At 39.4% G+C, this 17958-nt stretch overlaps 2 pseudogenes; one reads left to right on the forward strand and one right to left on the reverse strand.

The window, feature by feature from the left end:
* Window positions 1–1931: 1931 nt before the first annotated feature.
* LOC146693618 (spastin pseudogene) lies at window positions 1932–4250 on the forward strand (annotated as a pseudogene).
* Window positions 4251–13160: 8910 nt separating this feature from the next.
* Window positions 13161–17958, reverse strand: part of LOC146693619 (polypeptide N-acetylgalactosaminyltransferase 17-like) — a 29972-nt pseudogene continuing 25174 nt past the window's right edge.

The following is a 17958-nucleotide window of genomic DNA, read 5'->3' on the forward strand; positions in this document are numbered from 1 at the left end:
TATTTGATGTTTTTTTTTTTTTTGGATGGATACTGTTATTGCAGTGATGCTGTAATTAAACTGTCTTCACCCCAGTAGAATAATTGCATGACTCCATCACTGAAGTGGAGGGTTTGCTTTGGAGGGGAAACGCACAGTGTCTCTTTAGTAGCATGGTGGTTGGATCCCACATTTGTTTCTTATGTAACATTGTAAATAGCTGCTAAGACAGCATATCTATTGGACAAGCACATATTATACATACTTTGCACGTGCAGTATTTAATAGAAAGCAGTGTGTGCTGCAGGTTTAGCAAATGGCCCATCATTTGTAAGCTCTGTCTGGACTATATCACTTTTTGAGGTCATCCTTCTTTCTGTCAGTCTGCCTTTTTATCGATGGCACAAACATATGTCACATCATGGAACACATGAGTGCTCCACAGCCAGCGCTGCTCAACACAGCAGGGAACTGTTCTTGCGTGGGTAAAGTCATAGGAGAGAATAGGTTTCAGAACGCAGCGGTGCTGTTATAAGCGAAGGGCTGATAAGTAATCAGACTTCTTTTCCCATAACCAGTTGAGTCGCCCCTTCTAGCCAATAGAAAGAATGCAGGATTAAAATATTTGTTCACTAGCTTCATTTTTTGACCTCTTTTGACAAGAGTACGGTATTTCCTGGAGCCTTTTGCATATGGATAAACCTAGTATCAGTATACAACTGATATGTGAATCCATTTATCAAAAAAGAACGCCTCTTCTTACTCTTTCTTACCCAAACAAAAACGGTTTGACAAATACATTTCTCCCTAAGCTGCCTTAAGTCTCCTTTATACCGACAACACAAAAACAACAACAACAACTTATAATATAAGCCTTAAGCATCACAGCTGACAAGTGTTTGTTGTGTCCAAATAACTGCAATAGTACCTGAACTGTGCAGAGCCACAACTCCCGGAGCAGTTGCTGCCACCTGTGTCACCATCACCCCGTAGCCAAACTTCTCGCAGCTGCTCACCTACAGAAAACACACAGAAATCTCATACCCCTAGAAATATTTCAGCCTTTCACTATCACAGTTTTTGGTTATCAGGTAAAAAATGAATGAGAGTTTGGAAAAAGGATGGAAAAGGTTTAGGTCAAATGTAGTACTAATGTATCATAAAGGGAGATGTGTAAGTAAATCTGGGATTCTGGAAAGGCACAACATAATGTAGTTAAACATGCTGTGGAGAATTTAAATTGTAAATTGATATTGGAGTGTGCAGGCCCTTCATTAATTACAACACAATGCCACAACTAAAAATAGACAAAATATAATTACATTCCATAATTAAAGTGTAATGCCAAACTAGAGAAGCAATTACAATGGTGCGTAAACAATGGCAGTAAATTAAGCCCACGGGGGATCAGCTAAGGTTTGCAGCAAGCCTGAGTGTTTGTGTGTTTACAATTTGAATCTTAGACTCAGACCCTGTGACAAGGTCTGTGAAAACCACGTTTTTATGCCTGAAATACTACAGTACTACACTCCCACCAGATGAGCTCATGCAGCCTGTCACGAACCGGGACATACAACCATGACAAAACAGGAGATGCACACACAATTTATTGTGTTATTAATTTAGATCAACTGTGCTAATATAGTATACCAAAATGAAAACAATAACTCAAATTTCAGATATTTGAGGTTGTGCTGAAAATAATGGTGCCAAATAAGGCAAGAAAAACATATTTTAAAGGTGAAATATAGAGGTAAAATCAAAAATAGTCAAGAACGGCCAATTATACCCTGGACCACAGAGGGTTAAATTTGAAAACGGTTTAAAAAAAAACATCCCCATTCTAAAATGTCATGTGACAATCTGATTCATGAAGAGTGATGATGTCACAAGGACATGTGATGATGTCACAAGGACATGTGATGATGTCACAAGCACATGCCTTTGAGCCTTTGAAGTTTTTCTATAAATAGGGGTCAGGAGCAGCAAGTTTTAGTCAGTTTGTTCGCAGCCTTCAAACGTTCGACCAGAGCTATATTTGAAAGTATTTGTAAACCTCTGTAACATCACGCTCCAAAGCCCTGTGACGTTTCTGTGTTCTGTGACGTTGTCCCAAAGAAAGACCTTTAAATGCGATAAATAGCCTAAACGTTTTCGTTTATGACTAGTTTACCGTGTTATGACTGTGAACAGGGGGGAAGTCGCGCAAGAGAAATGTCGACCAAAACAATTGCAAGTAAGCCAAAGTCAGTTCCTAAAAGTCAACCCGCAGGTGTTTCCACCACCATCAGACCCTCCACTTCTGTAAGACCTCCATTAAGAATAACTGATGCAAAGAAAACCACTCGGGTGGGAAAAACTCAGAATGGAAGACCGGCAGCTGTGAAACAGCCCCCGAAGAGGGATATGAAAAAGAATGTGGACAGTAAACTGGTCAGCTTAATTACAAATGAAATTGTATACAGTGGAGCGACTGTGTCATTTGATGACATCGCAGGGCAGGATCTGGCAAAGCAAGCACTTCAAGAAATTGTCATCCTTCCTGCCTTAAGACCTGATCTCTTTACTGGTCTGAGAGCTCCTGCACGTGGCTTGCTTTTATTTGGCCCATCAGGAAATGGGAAGACCATGCTCGCCAAAGCAGTTGCTGCAGAGTCTAATGCAACATTCTTCAACATCAGTGCTGCTAGTTTGACCTCCAAATATGTGGGAGAAGGCGAGAAGCTCGTACGAGCACTCTTTGCAGTTGCAAGAGAGAGACAGCCCTCAGTAATCTTCATCGATGAAGTGGACGGCTTGCTCTGTCAAAGGAGGGAGGGGGAGCACGACGCCTCTCGCCGTTTAAAAACTGAGTTCCTCATTGAGTTTGACGGGTTGCAGTCAGGAAAGGATGACAGAGTACTTGTAATGGGAGCAACGAACAGGCCCCAGGAGCTCGATGAAGCAATATTAAGGCGCTTTGCAAAAAGAGTATATGTGACCTTACCCGATGAGAAGACAAGATTTACGCTGCTGAAAAATCTTTTGGGAACGCACGGGAGTCCACTGAGCCAAGACGAACTGTCCTGTCTTGCAAAAGTGACTGAAGGATATTCAGGGAGCGATTTGACAGCATTAGCCAAAGATGCTGCACTTGGCCCAATAAGAGAGTTGGCACCAGAACAAGTCCGTGTTATAGCTGCTGCTGAGGTGCGCAACATTAAGATGAAAGACTTTGAGGATTCTCTGAAGCAAATCAAACCAACTGTTAGTCCAGCAACTCTTAACATGTACACCAAATAGAACAAAGATTTTGGTGGTCCTTCTTCAATAAATCCAAATCCAGTCAGGCTGGATGAAACAGAGTGCAAAAATAAAGAGCTTCTTCAAGAGAAAGAGCAACAGGAAAAAGAAAAAAAACGTATTCTCCAGGACTTGGAGAGAAGAAATCTACAACTGAACAAATTAATACAATGAAGGACAGAACACCTGAACTGGAAGGAGAAGTATTGGAAAAACGACGTTCAAAGATGCAGCGTAGGATCAATGAAATGGCGAAAAAACACTCAGAGGTCATTAATGAGATGTTGTTGAACTCAGACAACTTGAAGTGTGAAAACGCTGAAATGCTTGCACAAAAGCAGCAACAAGAGAAAATAAATGAAGACCTGCAGCGTAAGCTTCAAGAAATCACAAGAAGAAATGAGCAGTTAGAAAAGATGCACAAGGAAAAACAACAGCAAAATACAGACAAGTGCAATCTATTAAAAGAAATGGAGCAAAGATGCCAGAAACTTGAGAAGGAAGTTGAAGAAACAACCGATCAGTTGAGAACCCTCATCCTAGAGAAAAAAGTGGTCGTGGAAAAGCTCATGGAAAAGAAGAAAAAACGTTTCCGCTTCTTCTGGAGGAGGGACACTCCTGCTTTTTCTACTCTTTCTATTTTTTCTACTGCTGACGTCACCTCGTCTCCCTCCACCTCTGTTCCATCTTAATTTTCACCTCTCCTCTCCCCTTCTCTCCTAACACTTCTTCCCTCTCTCCTTCATCTTTTTTCACCCCAACCAGTCCCGGCAGTTGACTGCCCCTCGTGAGCCTGGTTCTGCCGGAAGTTTCTGCCCGTTTAAAGGCAGTTTTTCTTCCCCACTGTCGCCTAGTGCTTGCTCAGAGGGGATTGTTGGGGTTTTCTCTTTTCTTTTTTTTCCCCTTCTTATTACCATTTTCCTTTATTTACCGATTTGTTTTGTTTACTTTTCTTTTACGTTGTTTCTTTATTTACTTGTTTAACTTTTTTTCAACTTATGTAATAAACTAATAAACCAATTGAATTTATCCTCTGCGTATTTTACATCTAATCTTTAAAGAATATTTCCAAAACATTTTCAAACATCACGATCTGTCTTTTGTTTGCTTGTTAAAACCCCGTAAATGGTGAAGTAAAAACCCTGTGATATGGTTTAAAACATCAAAATAGACTAAACAACTAGTCTAAAACTAAGAGACACAGGATAAAGTTGGTGTGAAGGTTTCAGTCTGTGAATGAATCTAAGCACCATCACCTTAACTTTAAATTCATCTCTGTTACCCTCTTTGTGACTGAACTCTGACCGTGAGCACCACAGCCACTGCGCACCAGTCACACGCACTTTAAATCCATCACAGTAAACCAGTTAGTTTACCTCAGTTTGTTTTGCAGCACATTTCACAACATGCAAAAGCATAATGTGCCATGTACAGACTCAAAATCTGATTTAAAAACATGAGGACTGACCTGTAAGCTTTACATTTACAGTTTATCACATACCACTGAGCAGTTCTTACCTGTAATTCTAAGCCCTCTTCTTCCTTTTCTGGTTTAAAACATCAAATTAGACTAAACAACTAGTCTAAAACCAAGAGACACTTAAATATTAAGTTAAACCTCTGGGGTTGCCGGACGCGCCGGCGCGTCAAAATCACATGACCAATTTAAGACGACACAGCTACAAGATGCAGCGATTCAGAGGCTGTATCCCAATTCAGGGTCTGCAGCCTTAAAGGCCGCATTTTAAGGCCGATTACGTCACCATGCCAGTCTCCTATTGCCAGAGGCTGAAGTGTGTGTGCAGTCACCAGGTGATAATCTGATATCGTCTACTTCCCCACTGATGTTAAGTAATATGAAAAAAATAATGAATCCCACCTTAGGCCGAATGTGTGACTCTCTTCGTAGTGGAAGAGAGAATGAATCTTCCCATCCGAATTCACGGCAATCAGTCTGTCAATCAAATCCTGTGGAGTAAAATGAGAGGCTTTGAACAAGAATGCACCGGATAGGGTGCAAAACGAAAACTGTGTGGAAATTTACAATGGGTAAGGTGGAGAACGTATATCAGTCTCAGTGTGAGAGGGTTTATTTGAATGCGTTTGAAGTAAAACAAATGGGTGGGTGGTGTTTGGAGGCCAAATAAAAAGTGCAAACATGCCCTCAGATGGATGACAAAAAAAAACTGCAGTGTGTGGAAAAGAAGAAGAAGAAAAACACTTACAGGTATGGAGGTTGGCATCTCCCTCAGGGTGTATTCGCTTTTGTTGGCCAAAGACTGTCGGCCCAGCAGTTGCCACACCGACTGGGAAGAGGAGAGGAGGTTGACCAAGTACAGGAAGGACTGAAGAGGAAAGTAAATACAGCAGCTGTTAGAGAGAAAAAATGTATTTGCTTTTAAAGACCATTGTGAATGCATTTGTGCACGTCATGGATTGATCAAATCCTAACACATAATAATAATATAACACTATTCAACTACAAACACTACCGATAATATGACAAATAATATCTGTAGTATTCAAAGCAAAACAAAATGTAAAAAGAATTTATGATTGCAAAGATAAAACATGGTTTACCACACTCTCAAAACTGAATAAGACATATATTCTGAGCAGAGTGGTTGAGCAGAAACCTATTGCAGCCTGAAGAATATTAAACTACAGGAAAGCTCCCTGCATTTTTCACTGGGTCTGGTAGAACAGGGAAAACATATCATCAAAAGCATCAAAGGAAAAAAAGAGAGACACTTGCACAAACGAGCTACAACTTAGATTATATTAAACAGCTTCAAAGAAACGTAAAGAAAAAAACAAGATACGATGGATTTTTTTTTCTAAAATAGAAATATCTATACTTTCATGTGTCTTCTGATGTTTCTGTGCATGTGTGAACTTATCTTCATATGTACTACCAAACCTCCTACTGTACTTAGCACAGATTAAAGCAAAGACTCGAGTTAATTCACCAAAGTGCTGGTGTGTGTATATTTAGTTTTCCTTTGACCTCAGCATATATGTATAACCCACTGATAAGGCAGACTTTAAAGTCGCCTGTGGCAGGACACAGTTTACACATCACTGGCTGTCCGTATTCACTTGGCTAGTCTCTCTGAGAGAGATGACTTGGCTGCTGTCAGAGGCCAAGCATCAGACACACACAGACAGGCTCACGCTGGAGCTTGTTGAAGCTTTCCTGAGAGAAATTCTGCCAAAAACATAACTAAAAATGCAGTCTTATGAAAGTAAGGCTTATTTGCCCAGACACCCATAAACCAATCAGCAAAAAGCCTTTCTTGTTAACAAAATCACTATTGCCAGTTTCTTAAATATGAATATTCACAAGTGAATTTTCTACATGGCTGCTGGTATCACAGCAACACATGGACCACTATTCTGAGTCCTGGGTTAATAATAATTGGAATCAATTTAATTTTAATCAATTTAAACACCTTTGTAACCAGTGAGCTAAAAACATGATGGAAAAGCAAAACTTCTAAGAGATCTGTGTCTGTACTATTATGTAGATATCTAAAAATTGGGGCATTGTGGGCTCCAGGAAGTTTCTCCTTCTCCCTCTCTCTCTCACACACACACGCACGCACATACATACAATACCTTAATGCAACTCCTATCTGTGGGGTCAATGGGAGTTGGTTTGGGACGGACCACTCTGATGTCGTCACTGCTGCACTCAAGAACAGACCATAGCTCTAGTACCAGGGCCCGAATAAAGCCTGAGACAGAACACGGAGAAATTTGTTGTACCAAACATTTATTTGAAATAGCAGCAACTAAAATTATTAACAGTGCTTTAATAAATAAACGACTGACTTTGTTATTGTGTCCAATCTTTTAAAGAAATCTGTCTTTGCATTGCTGGCACCGTTTTGATTGGAGGATTTGAATCTCAGGAAGGAAGGAATTTATAATGCCACTCCCTTTGATCCCATTTAATCTCTTCCCTGTTGCACTTTGGCCTGTCAGTAACTACATTTGAATTTTGCAGCTCAAGCTTGCACATAAAGGCTGGATAAAAACGTTAATGCAATCAAAATGTACGCAGCCCTCGCTGGAAAACTGGGGATACAGTACAGTACATAAATGATGAAGCAAAGACAAAACATTAGTGTCATGGAAGAAGAAATAGTCAGTGCATCACGGGAAGCTCCCAGCAATAAAACCTGCATTTGTATTGACACATAAACCTTAATTTGTGAGCAATTTTCAGTGTATTTCAGTTAAATTAATGAGACAAATATAACAAAAGGGATTTTATACTTAGAAGAAGAATATGAAATTGAAATATTAAACTAAGAAAACTATAAATACTGCAGTTCTAGAGTTACAGATATACAATTAAGCTTTGCATATCAGTGCTGTATAACCCAGGGAATGTACTTTTTTTTTTTTTATAATTGAATAGTAATGGAAATCATGAACTGTTTTTCAGAGGTCATAGATCAAATGAGCAGTAGAGTTTTTCTCACAGAATGGTTCTTTCACATAGAAAGCAGTGTGTGCTGCAGGTTTAGCAAATGGCCCATCATTTGTATCTCCAGTGTCTGTTGAAGTGTACAGTATCTGTGTGTGTGCATGACCGTCGGTGCTCTCTGCTCACTCGGGTTCAGAGGTACAGGGAGGAGGCTCAGCAGGAGTAGAGGCAGCTGCTTCATCACAAACATGCCAGGTGCAGGCGGTAAAGGCCCTTTCTGTTTCCTCTCAACCCTCCTGCCAAAGCCATAGAACTCTGCCGAGGTGAACCAGACAACACAATATAGACATTTTTCCCTGTTCCTACATGGAAACACAAGATCAAACGGGCATTTTTTTTTGGCATAAATATGTATATCATATCGGACTCAGTTTGTTCCTGTTATTGTTTTTGCACTGTACTTGTCATCCATTCCAGTGAAACGATGCAGAAGGTTGTAGGTTGTGCAATAGTGCCATCTAGAGGTGAAGTAACATCACACTGCCCGTGCTCTTGTCTCGTCACGGTGTTTGCGTGTTTCTCCCTCTCTGCACACTCAGCGTTATATTCACAATATGTGGAAAATATATTGATATTGAATGTTCAAATATGAGGATATGTATAATGTATAGGTTGACTTTGCTCTACCTACACTTCTGGCAGAGCAGCAGTTGCAATGCGAACACATAATTAAACGGTGTATTTATAGGAACAGATTTCTTGCCTATGGCAGACAAAGTGATTTTAAACGTGTAAAAGGTTTCATTCACAGATGATTTATTACTATCACACCCTGGAGACTTTATAAAGAGCACTGCTGCAAAAGCAGCCTAAACAAACTTGTACAGTAGGTCACGCTGGTTTAGTTTTTCATCAAAATGCTTTTTTTCTTTTACTATTATTTTTGAAAACGTTACAGCACTGGTGGACATTTCCTACCAAATAAGAACTAGACACTACTGTTATGTAGTGGTTAATTGGAAAACTGTTTTATCACGAATTTCTTATTTAGAAATAATTAAAATTTTATTTGATGTTTTTTTTTTTTTGGATGGATACTGTTATTGCAGTGATGCTGTAATTAAACTGTCTTCACCCCAGTAGAATAATTGCATGACTCCATCACTGAAGTGGAGGGTTTGCTTTGGAGGGGAAACGCACAGTGTCTCTTTAGTAGCATGGTGGTTGGATCCCACATTTGTTTCTTATGTAACATTGTAAATAGCTGCTAAGACAGCATATCTATTGGACAAGCACATATTATACATACTTTGCACGTGCAATATTTAAACATGTAGGCTAGAGAATGACTTTCAGTTGTATTATTTATTAGACGAATACTAATTATCACTGTAAATATGAAAATCTGTACAAAACATCAAAGCATTAAGAATACTTGCAATAAAAAGAAATTTTCTAAATGGTGCTGTTTGTCTTATTATGCAGTAGACTTGAGATCTCAGTAGTTATTAGTTCAAGATCAGGACACAGTGTTTAAGGGATTGTACATTTCAAAATATAATTTACTTTGAAGCGATCTGATCCTATGCCATGACATTTAAAACATTAACATAATGCTCACTTAAATTGAAAAAAAATCTCTCACTTTGTGATTTTTAAAAAAGCAAATAGAATGCATTTATCAAACACTTTTAGTTGATGTTTGTTATGGAGTAGTGGCAGAAATCTTTAGCCATTCCTCGTTGCCTCAGGAGCAATGATTTTATTGAACATGTGCAAACATAAATGGAAATATACGTAAAATAGAGTTTATAACAATATAACAAGCTTGAAAGTCAATATTTGGCATTGTAACTGTTATTCTTCAGTTCTAGTTTTCTTGTCATTTCCACAGGAACAGTTTTCCAGGCTTCTTGAAGGATATTCAGAGCACGTCTTTGGGTGTTGTCCGCCTTTTGTTCCGTTCTCGTGTCACAATGATCCCACACTGCTTCAGTAATATTGAGGTCTGGGCTCTGGGGAGGCCAAGCCATGACTGATGCTGTTCTATTGTATGTTTTTCTATCCAGGTATGCTTTTACTGTACTGACAGTATTTTGGGGATCATTGCTATCCTGAAAAATGATGCATTTGCCAATCACATGCTTTCCCAATGGCATTACATTGTGGATTAAAATCCATTGTTACTTTTCTATATTCAAGATTCCATCAATCAAGAGTTTCCCATCCTTAAGAATAGCTTCTTCTTCTTCTAACAATTTCTGACAAGGGTTCAGCAAACGGTAGATGAATCAGCTGAAGGGCTAGATGCACCTTTCAGGTCCTGTGTTGGGTCTTAACTCGATTTTCCCCTCTTATTTCTTAAGGACATGACTTTCAGATATTGTTAATTTGCTGTAGAGGGTGTGTGTGGTTGAAAGGCAAGGCCTGAAGAGGAAATGAGGGTTAGGTGAGAGGAATGGTGGAAACATTGGGGTAAAACTTGGATTCACTTATTATTAATTATTAAACACTTATTATTAATGGAGCAGTAACACTGAGAAAAAAATCATCAAACTTTTACTCCTACTGACAAAATTAATCAAAAGCATTTTTAATTATGAACATTAAAAGTACTATTGAATGGGAAAAATCACATCTATCTGGATTTCTTTGCTTGTTGATTTCCAAACTAATATAAGTATTTTTCTGTACCTTTGCACTGATTTAACTGCTTTAACTGAATTTATCCTGCCAATGCTTTTTTGCATGTGCCCTTTGCTGCTAGAAATCAGATCATCTTTTTCATATAAATCTATGTACAAAAAAATACATAGATAGCTTTTAAAGCTGGAATCGGTCTTTGACTTTGCCTTTATTCTTCATTGCTGTATTACCTTTCCTCCTTCTGACCTTACTCTTTATGGCCACTTTTAGCATAAATATAGCATCTGGTTTAGCAAACCTTATAAAGGGAAAATCGATCTGAGGAATGGGAACAAAGCAAAAGTCATCATGAACGTGTCAGTTGAGGCTGTTAATCAGTGGGATACTGCAGGTCACCCTGCTTAAAAGCTGTCCCAATCCCTCTTTACGTGAAGCCTTTGCTTTTATTATATACTTCATATAACATATCATATTTATTTCTAACCACCATGACACCACAAGAGGGAAGCATTAGGCACTGAGATGGTGAAACTGCAACTGATAAAAATGCAGTTCATACATATAATGCAGCAAGCTAATCGATCTGTTGAAATTCACAAACACTTCTGCAGAGTAGATACATTCATTTCATTTTGTAGAATAAAAATATAATTTCCTGCCTTGTTTAGTATCACTATAATAGAAGGACACCGGCGCTAACAGTAAAAGTAAAAGTAAAAGCTATTGATACCAATTATTTTTATACTATATCCTCACTTCACAGTGAGAACCAAAATCTGTTTCTTCTTTCTTTTGTACTAAACATGTTCTCACACTCTGGAGCCATTTTGGTGCAAAGTCAGCAAATTTTATAATTTATAAATTTTTCAATTTTATATTTTATATTCCCCTTGCCATAAGAGCTGGGTAACACCCAAATTTCTCATCTGTGCAGTATTAAAGGTTTATCCTATTCTATTCTAAAACTTTAAAACTGTTTTTATTCTAGTATATAACTTTTATGATCACTGAAATTAAAGTTAATATAGATATAGCTTAAAAATAATTGGACAAATAAGTGCCTGGAGATGTTACCAAAATGGCTCCAGAGTGTGAGAACATGTTTAGTACAAAAGAAAGAAGAAACAGATTTTGATTCTCACTGTGAAGTGAGGATATAGTATAAAAATAATTGGTATCAATAGCTTTTACTCAACAATGAACACATAAGGTGAAGTAAACGTAAATCACAGTCTGATAAAAACCCTTTAATAAAGCACATTCAGTACATGTTCTGAAGCTATTACTCTGGCTCTGTTTGGGGTCATTGTCACGCTACAGAATGAACTTAAGCGATCTGATTATTTTGCATGATAAAAGATCTAATTGTAGTTCTAGTCTCTAGTTTTGACATGCTCTCTGCAAAAAAACCCCCAAAACAACAAAAACTAAAACAGCGGGATGCTTCACCATGCTTCGCTGCCAACATCTGTGCCTAAAGAGTTGTGCACAGTATTGTGTGTTGTATCATCTGTTACCCTTGCTGCAGTGGGTTTTATGAAATTGTCACATTTTCATACAGTGTTGCTGTTCTGTCAAGTAATTACATCTGTATCTCTGCTGCTTTTTTCCCGAGGCAGAGCAGAGAGCAGGCTGGGGTGACAGCTGCAGTGACACTACCCTCCAATCACAGAAAACATACAGCGCCACATGGTGCATATTAGAGCAAAATCATATTTGACAACTGTGAGTTCTCTGCTCTGACATTAAACCATAACCTCTTTCATTAAGTGCTCACAGGGAGCTGCAGGACACTGCTGGTCAGAACAATGCAAACTATGATACAATAATGTCAATGAATTACATTCATTTTCTAGATTTTTTGTCATCCTTTAAAAATAGCTCCATTTTTTTACATGCTAAAATCTACAAATTATACAAATTTCCATCCCCATAAATACAACCTTATCTAAGTAACGCAGTGAGTTTATTTGATCAGTTTGTCCTTGTTAGCATTTACTGCTGGCTTACATTTAGCAGGACTTTAACCAACATATGGTAATCCTATTTCACGCCAGAGAACGATGAGCAGTCTCTTCGTTAAGAGTCTGATCAGCATTCAGTGTTATGTTAGCATGCAGGCTCTGTCCCTCAGAGCCGCCTCACTCCTCTCTCCCCCTCTCTGCTAGAAACAGGCCCTTGTGCTCCCAGCAGTCTCCTCCTGTTTTATTTACATCTTAAGCATTTAAGCTGATGCTTCATCCAGAGCAGTTTAGCGAGAGTAAGCAGTAGGAGGTCAGTGTCTGATTCAAGGACACTATTTACAGGACATATGGTTGCTTCAGGATTGAACCCATAACTTGTCATTTATAGAACAGTCCCTTTAATGTTCGGCCACCTGGCTGCTTTATTTGTGGCTGGGTAATATTGTGTAGAAGCGCTTTTATAAAAAATGTGATGAAAGTACTCTTAAGTCGAGTTGGTGTAAGTTACAGCAGATGCCATGCAGCTGGAAGCTGAGGGTGAAATCTCTTTTGAAGTAGTCTATTTTGGGGGATGATTTTGAGGACTAATCTCACAGCATGCCGAAAATATTTTGACCACAACCATGAAAATGGATGGAGCAGTTAAAAGGAGAGCAGGCCAGCATGGTAGCTCATCTTTGCTGTCTCTACCTTATTTATAGTCCAGAAAAGCAAAATAAAGCATGAGTTTAGCAGCAAAAAATTACAAACAAGCTTGAAAATAAAATTAAACTGAAAAAAATAAGCATACTAATTAAAGTATGACAAATTTAAAGACTGCAGATGTATCCTAAAACACAGTAACAAAGCACAACCCAGGAAACCAGTTGTTTATTGGAAGACAATCTTGGGAGCAAAAATCCAGCTGATCACACTTATGCAATTTAATATATGACATCATATACATCTCAGTACGTTAATAATTTCAGCCTTTAAGGCCTCCTGCATTTCCACTATTGGTACTTTTGTGCATTCCTGATTCAATCCTCCTCTCTCGTTCATGTTCCAACCCTTTGTCCAAAAAAGTGCTTCCTATGTTTGACTAGGTTTTCAGTAGTTATGGCACACAGCAGTTAACCAAATAAATTAACTTAGCGCAAAGAAACTTTGTACCCAACTGCTTACAGTACTTCATGCTACGAGATATATTGCATCTGATGCTACAGAATGCTTGGTGGAAAAATAGCAATAAAAGTCAGAATCCATAAAACATAGAAGTGAGATTTAGCCCAGAGTCCTTGTTGGGGTGATTTGAAAAAAAAAGTACACCAAGTAATATTTTTAGCATATTTTTCTTCAAATTATAAATATTTACAAGGATTTGAATTTTCTGAAAAACATAAGAATCACTTTTCAGGCATTTTTGCTAAACTGTGTAAAATTTTCTCCTGTCACGAGTAGCCATTCCTTAATTTCTAAGTACCATAGACCAGCGGTCCCCAACCCCCGAGCCATGCACTGGTACCGGTCCGTGAGTCGTTTGGTACCGGGCCGCGAGTGTTGAGGTTCAGGTGTGCAATTTATGGTTTACCGGGGGTTTTTTTCTTCGTTTTATCGTTCATATTTATTGTTTTTATCGTTACCTCAGTTCCCCTGTGTCTTTTCCCGTGTGTTATGAACACATTTTAGTTATTTAGGGCCGGTCCGTGGCACAAAATGAATGAAATATTGCAGAAAGACTGATGGAAGATGGAAACTTTTTTTCCCCTTCACATAAGAAAGAACACGCTTTTGGTCGATTAAATGTCTACTAAAACTTAAACACTGTAAAGAAGTGGCACACAGGAATTATGGCAACATCACATTGAAAGTTTGTAAAATTCATATAGAGAAATGGTCCTCATGCTAAACTTTCACCACGTTGAATGTCCATGTTTTTAAAAAAAAACTAACAAAAACAAAAAAACATCAATTGTTTCCAAACCACCTCATCACTCGTCTCCTTAAAGCCATCTATTTTTGAGTCTTATTTCAAAAGCTAAGGAGCCCCCGCATCATTGATTGTCCACTGGCCAAGGTAACGTCAGGTGACAGCTCTTGGAAATAGCCTTTGTAATTGGTCCCAATGAAACTGGCCAGGCGATCACTGCTTCATAGTGTTCTTGATGGTCCACCTCTGCCCCGAGCAGGGCTGCAGGACCAGCAGGTGGCCGGAGTAAACATTAGCCGGCACCACCTCCAGACAGCGTCCAGTAGCCCGATTTATGATCGATTCGTTCTGCAAGGCAGAAGGAGATACAATACTTTGGTTTTAACAGATTTCACAGATGGTCTGTGAACAATGCGTGATGGTGACAGAACAGTATGTAACCAGACCGGGCCTTATGTGAACTGTTGCAACCTCTTTCTTAAACAAATGGCACTAACTTTTTACCTTACATCTATATAAAATAAGTAAGGTCTCCCTATTTCCCTAAGACTTCTACGTCTGCAGGACTCTTCACTGCTTGTCCTGCTGTGTGACAAAGAATCGATGTGGCAGAAGGTCTGCAGCATCACTGTTCAAGCTCTCCTCTTCCCGTGCTACAGGCTGTAACTCTTTAGTTTTTAAAGGTTACCCAAACAGAACTAAAAGACCAACAGAAAATTGACTTACAAAAGGTTTTTCACATTAAAAGAAAAAGAGAATCAATGCCAAAGTAAAAGGTATATTGAGTCGCTTGTTACCCTTTAAGCAGTCTGGGTTTAGTTGTCTTAAGAGGACCCCTTATTTTCTAGCATAAATATAATTTTACAACAGTTATTGTTCATATTAATCATAGCCAAAGTCTCAATTTATGTGCAAATAATCCCCGTTAACCAGACTGCTTTGATTTCAGTAATAGCAGAGATGATATCCTAATATAGTCATCACAAACAGACAGATCTATCTGTGAAGTCCTACTGGCCCCGGTGTTAAAACCTTCTGTTTGTGAGGGTTTTAACACAAAGAAAGGTGGCTTCAACGGAGGTATTCGGAATATAAAGGCGGTTCTGTCAGATAAAGCATGAACTACGGGGCTGCAGCAATGCTGAGTATGAGAGAAATGAAGATTCATGCAAAGCTACTCTCATATTAGAGTCCAAGAGAAAAAAGAATGGACCCAGACATGAGCTCAATAGGTCCCTTTTAAAATCTGACATATAGATACTTTTCCTCTCAACTCTATGCCAGTAAATTTTAGTTTCTCTTATAAACACTCAGTTATATCATTGAAAAAGAGATTTCTTTACACTTCTGACCTGAGAGAAATGCCATGTCTTCTGTTTCACGTTGGTCACCTTTTCACAATTGAGGAGCTGAGGAAAGTTGCTCATCTGATCGTACACCACACAACGAGTGTCCTCACCAGTGCTGCCTAGGGGTCCCAGAAACAGCTGACCTTCTTTAGTGTAGCGTCCTAACTAAGAGGAAAACAGATACGTCACACATACAGTAAACGGAAAGTTACTGAACTGGCTGAGTGAATACTCTTCTCTTTATTAGCTAACGATGAAATAAGTATGTGATGATGTACAAGTTGAAGGTAACCTGGCAGGAATTTTCCTTGATTATGCAAGCTGTTGGGTTTTTTTTTTGCTGCTTTGAACAAGAGGATGGTGTTGTTCCCAATACTGCTGAGAGGCAAAACATGTCTTTGTTCTTCACTGAGTGCTAAACACAAAGATTTTCCTGTACATCACTGCTAATCACAGTGTTGTTTCAGCAGAGTTCTAACCCACATATAGCCCTAACATTTTATATACACCAAATTCTGCAGTTTTCTCAACTTGACAGAAAGAAAAAGCAGAAGTGAGTCAGATTCTTCCCGCTCTGTTTTCTAACCTTTGTGTCTTTCACTTCAGCTTTTTCGTTCAGATTAATAGTAATTTCCACTTTAGCAGTGCAGATAAAACAGTTCCTTTGGTTGCATCTAGCTCTGAGGCTTTGAGTGTGCTGACGATAAAGACTGATTGGGAAATTGTTTATATCGCATTCTGTTCCTAACAAAGCATGAATAGTGGTTGCAATGCCTTGCAAAAGATATAAAGATAAAGCTTTCCATCAACCACCCAGTCAGCCCAGTTTGGGTCTTTTTGCAGAGTAACTGCATCCTGTTTGCAGTACATCATACAAAAGTTAGGTGATTTAACAGCGTTTGGACTCAAAATCTTAAAAAATCCCACTTGTGGTCCCTAGATGTCACTGCTTCTTCTTAAGAACAGAGTATTTATTAAAATGTTTTTCTAGTATCTTTGACCACTACAAGTTACATTCATCTTTTCACAGATATTCATATCGCACTTTATTTTATGCACTTATGTGCTTTATCTGTTTTGCATACACACCTACAGCCAGTCACCATTTAACCTAACGTGCATGTCATCGGACTGTGGGAGGAAGCCGGACTACCTGGAGAGAACCCACGCTAAGACACCATGGGGTCGCTTTTATCTCCGTGGAAGTGCAAGTGTGAAAAACTGGTGGTCTAATAAAAACTGAAGACTTTTTGTTCCATCAAAAGGATAACTTTAAAAAATGCAACTGAAGCATGTCTTGTGAAGAAAGTGTGATGCGGCTGTTAGATTTGTATTGTTGATTGTCATTTATGCTTAGAAATATTTACTTATATATGCTTAGAGTTTTGTAATTAATTGTAGATTGGTAGAGGTTTTGATCCTTGATAGTCTGCAAACTGTGTGTGTATTAGACAGCACTTTGGGAGCATGAGAGGTCATACCGTGTTTTATTGTTTTATGGTAGGATTAACGTAGTTGCGTCTGTTCTAGTCTAGTCTTTGTTTAGATGAACTGCAGGACTTCCTCACCGTGTTATCTAGGATGAACCATCTAGGGTGAGGGGGAGGCTACCCTCTTCCTGACCAAGGATGTTTGACCCTTTGATCAGCAGTCCACACACACACACACACACACACAGACACACACACACACACACACACACACACACACACACACACACACACGCACGCAGTAAGGATGGGCGGACATGTCTCAGCCTCCACCACTCTCAGCACTGGAGCCCCCCAGGGGTGTGTTCTGAGCCCCCTGCTGTACTCTTTGTACACATATGACTGTGTGGCCACTACCAGCTCCACCACCATCATCAAGTTTGCTGACGACACCGTCGTGGTGGGCCTGATCTCTGATAACAACGAGACGGCCTACCTGAAGGAGATTAGGAATCTGGAGAACTGGTGCCAGAGGAACAACCTCCTTCTAAACGTCAGTAAGACAAAGGAGCTGATAGTGGACTTCAGCACTAAGCAGGAGAGGAACTACCAGACCCCCGTCATCAACGAGTGCCCAGTGGAGAGAGTGGACAGCTTCAAATACCTCGGAGTTCACATCACGCAGGACCTGTCATGGTCCTGTCACATCAACACCGTGGTGAAAAAGGCCCGTCAGCGTCTCTACCACCTCAGACGCTTGAGAGACTTCCAACTGCCCTCCAAAGTGCTCAGGAACTTTTACTCGTGCACCATAGAGAGCATCCTGGCGGGAAACATCTTAACCTGGTTCGGGAACAGCACCATGCAGGACAGACGAGCTCTACAGAGGGTTGTGCGGTCAGCTGAGCGCACCATCCGCTCCGAGCTCCCTGACCTGCACTCAATCTACAGCAGGCGGTGCTGG

The sequence above is a fragment of the Copadichromis virginalis genome, linkage group LG14 (genome assembly GCF_057382275.1).
Source record: "Copadichromis virginalis isolate Kocher_CV1m ecotype Utaka linkage group LG14, C_Virginalis_male_GT1.1, whole genome shotgun sequence".
Taxonomy (NCBI): Eukaryota; Metazoa; Chordata; class Actinopteri; order Cichliformes; family Cichlidae; genus Copadichromis; species Copadichromis virginalis.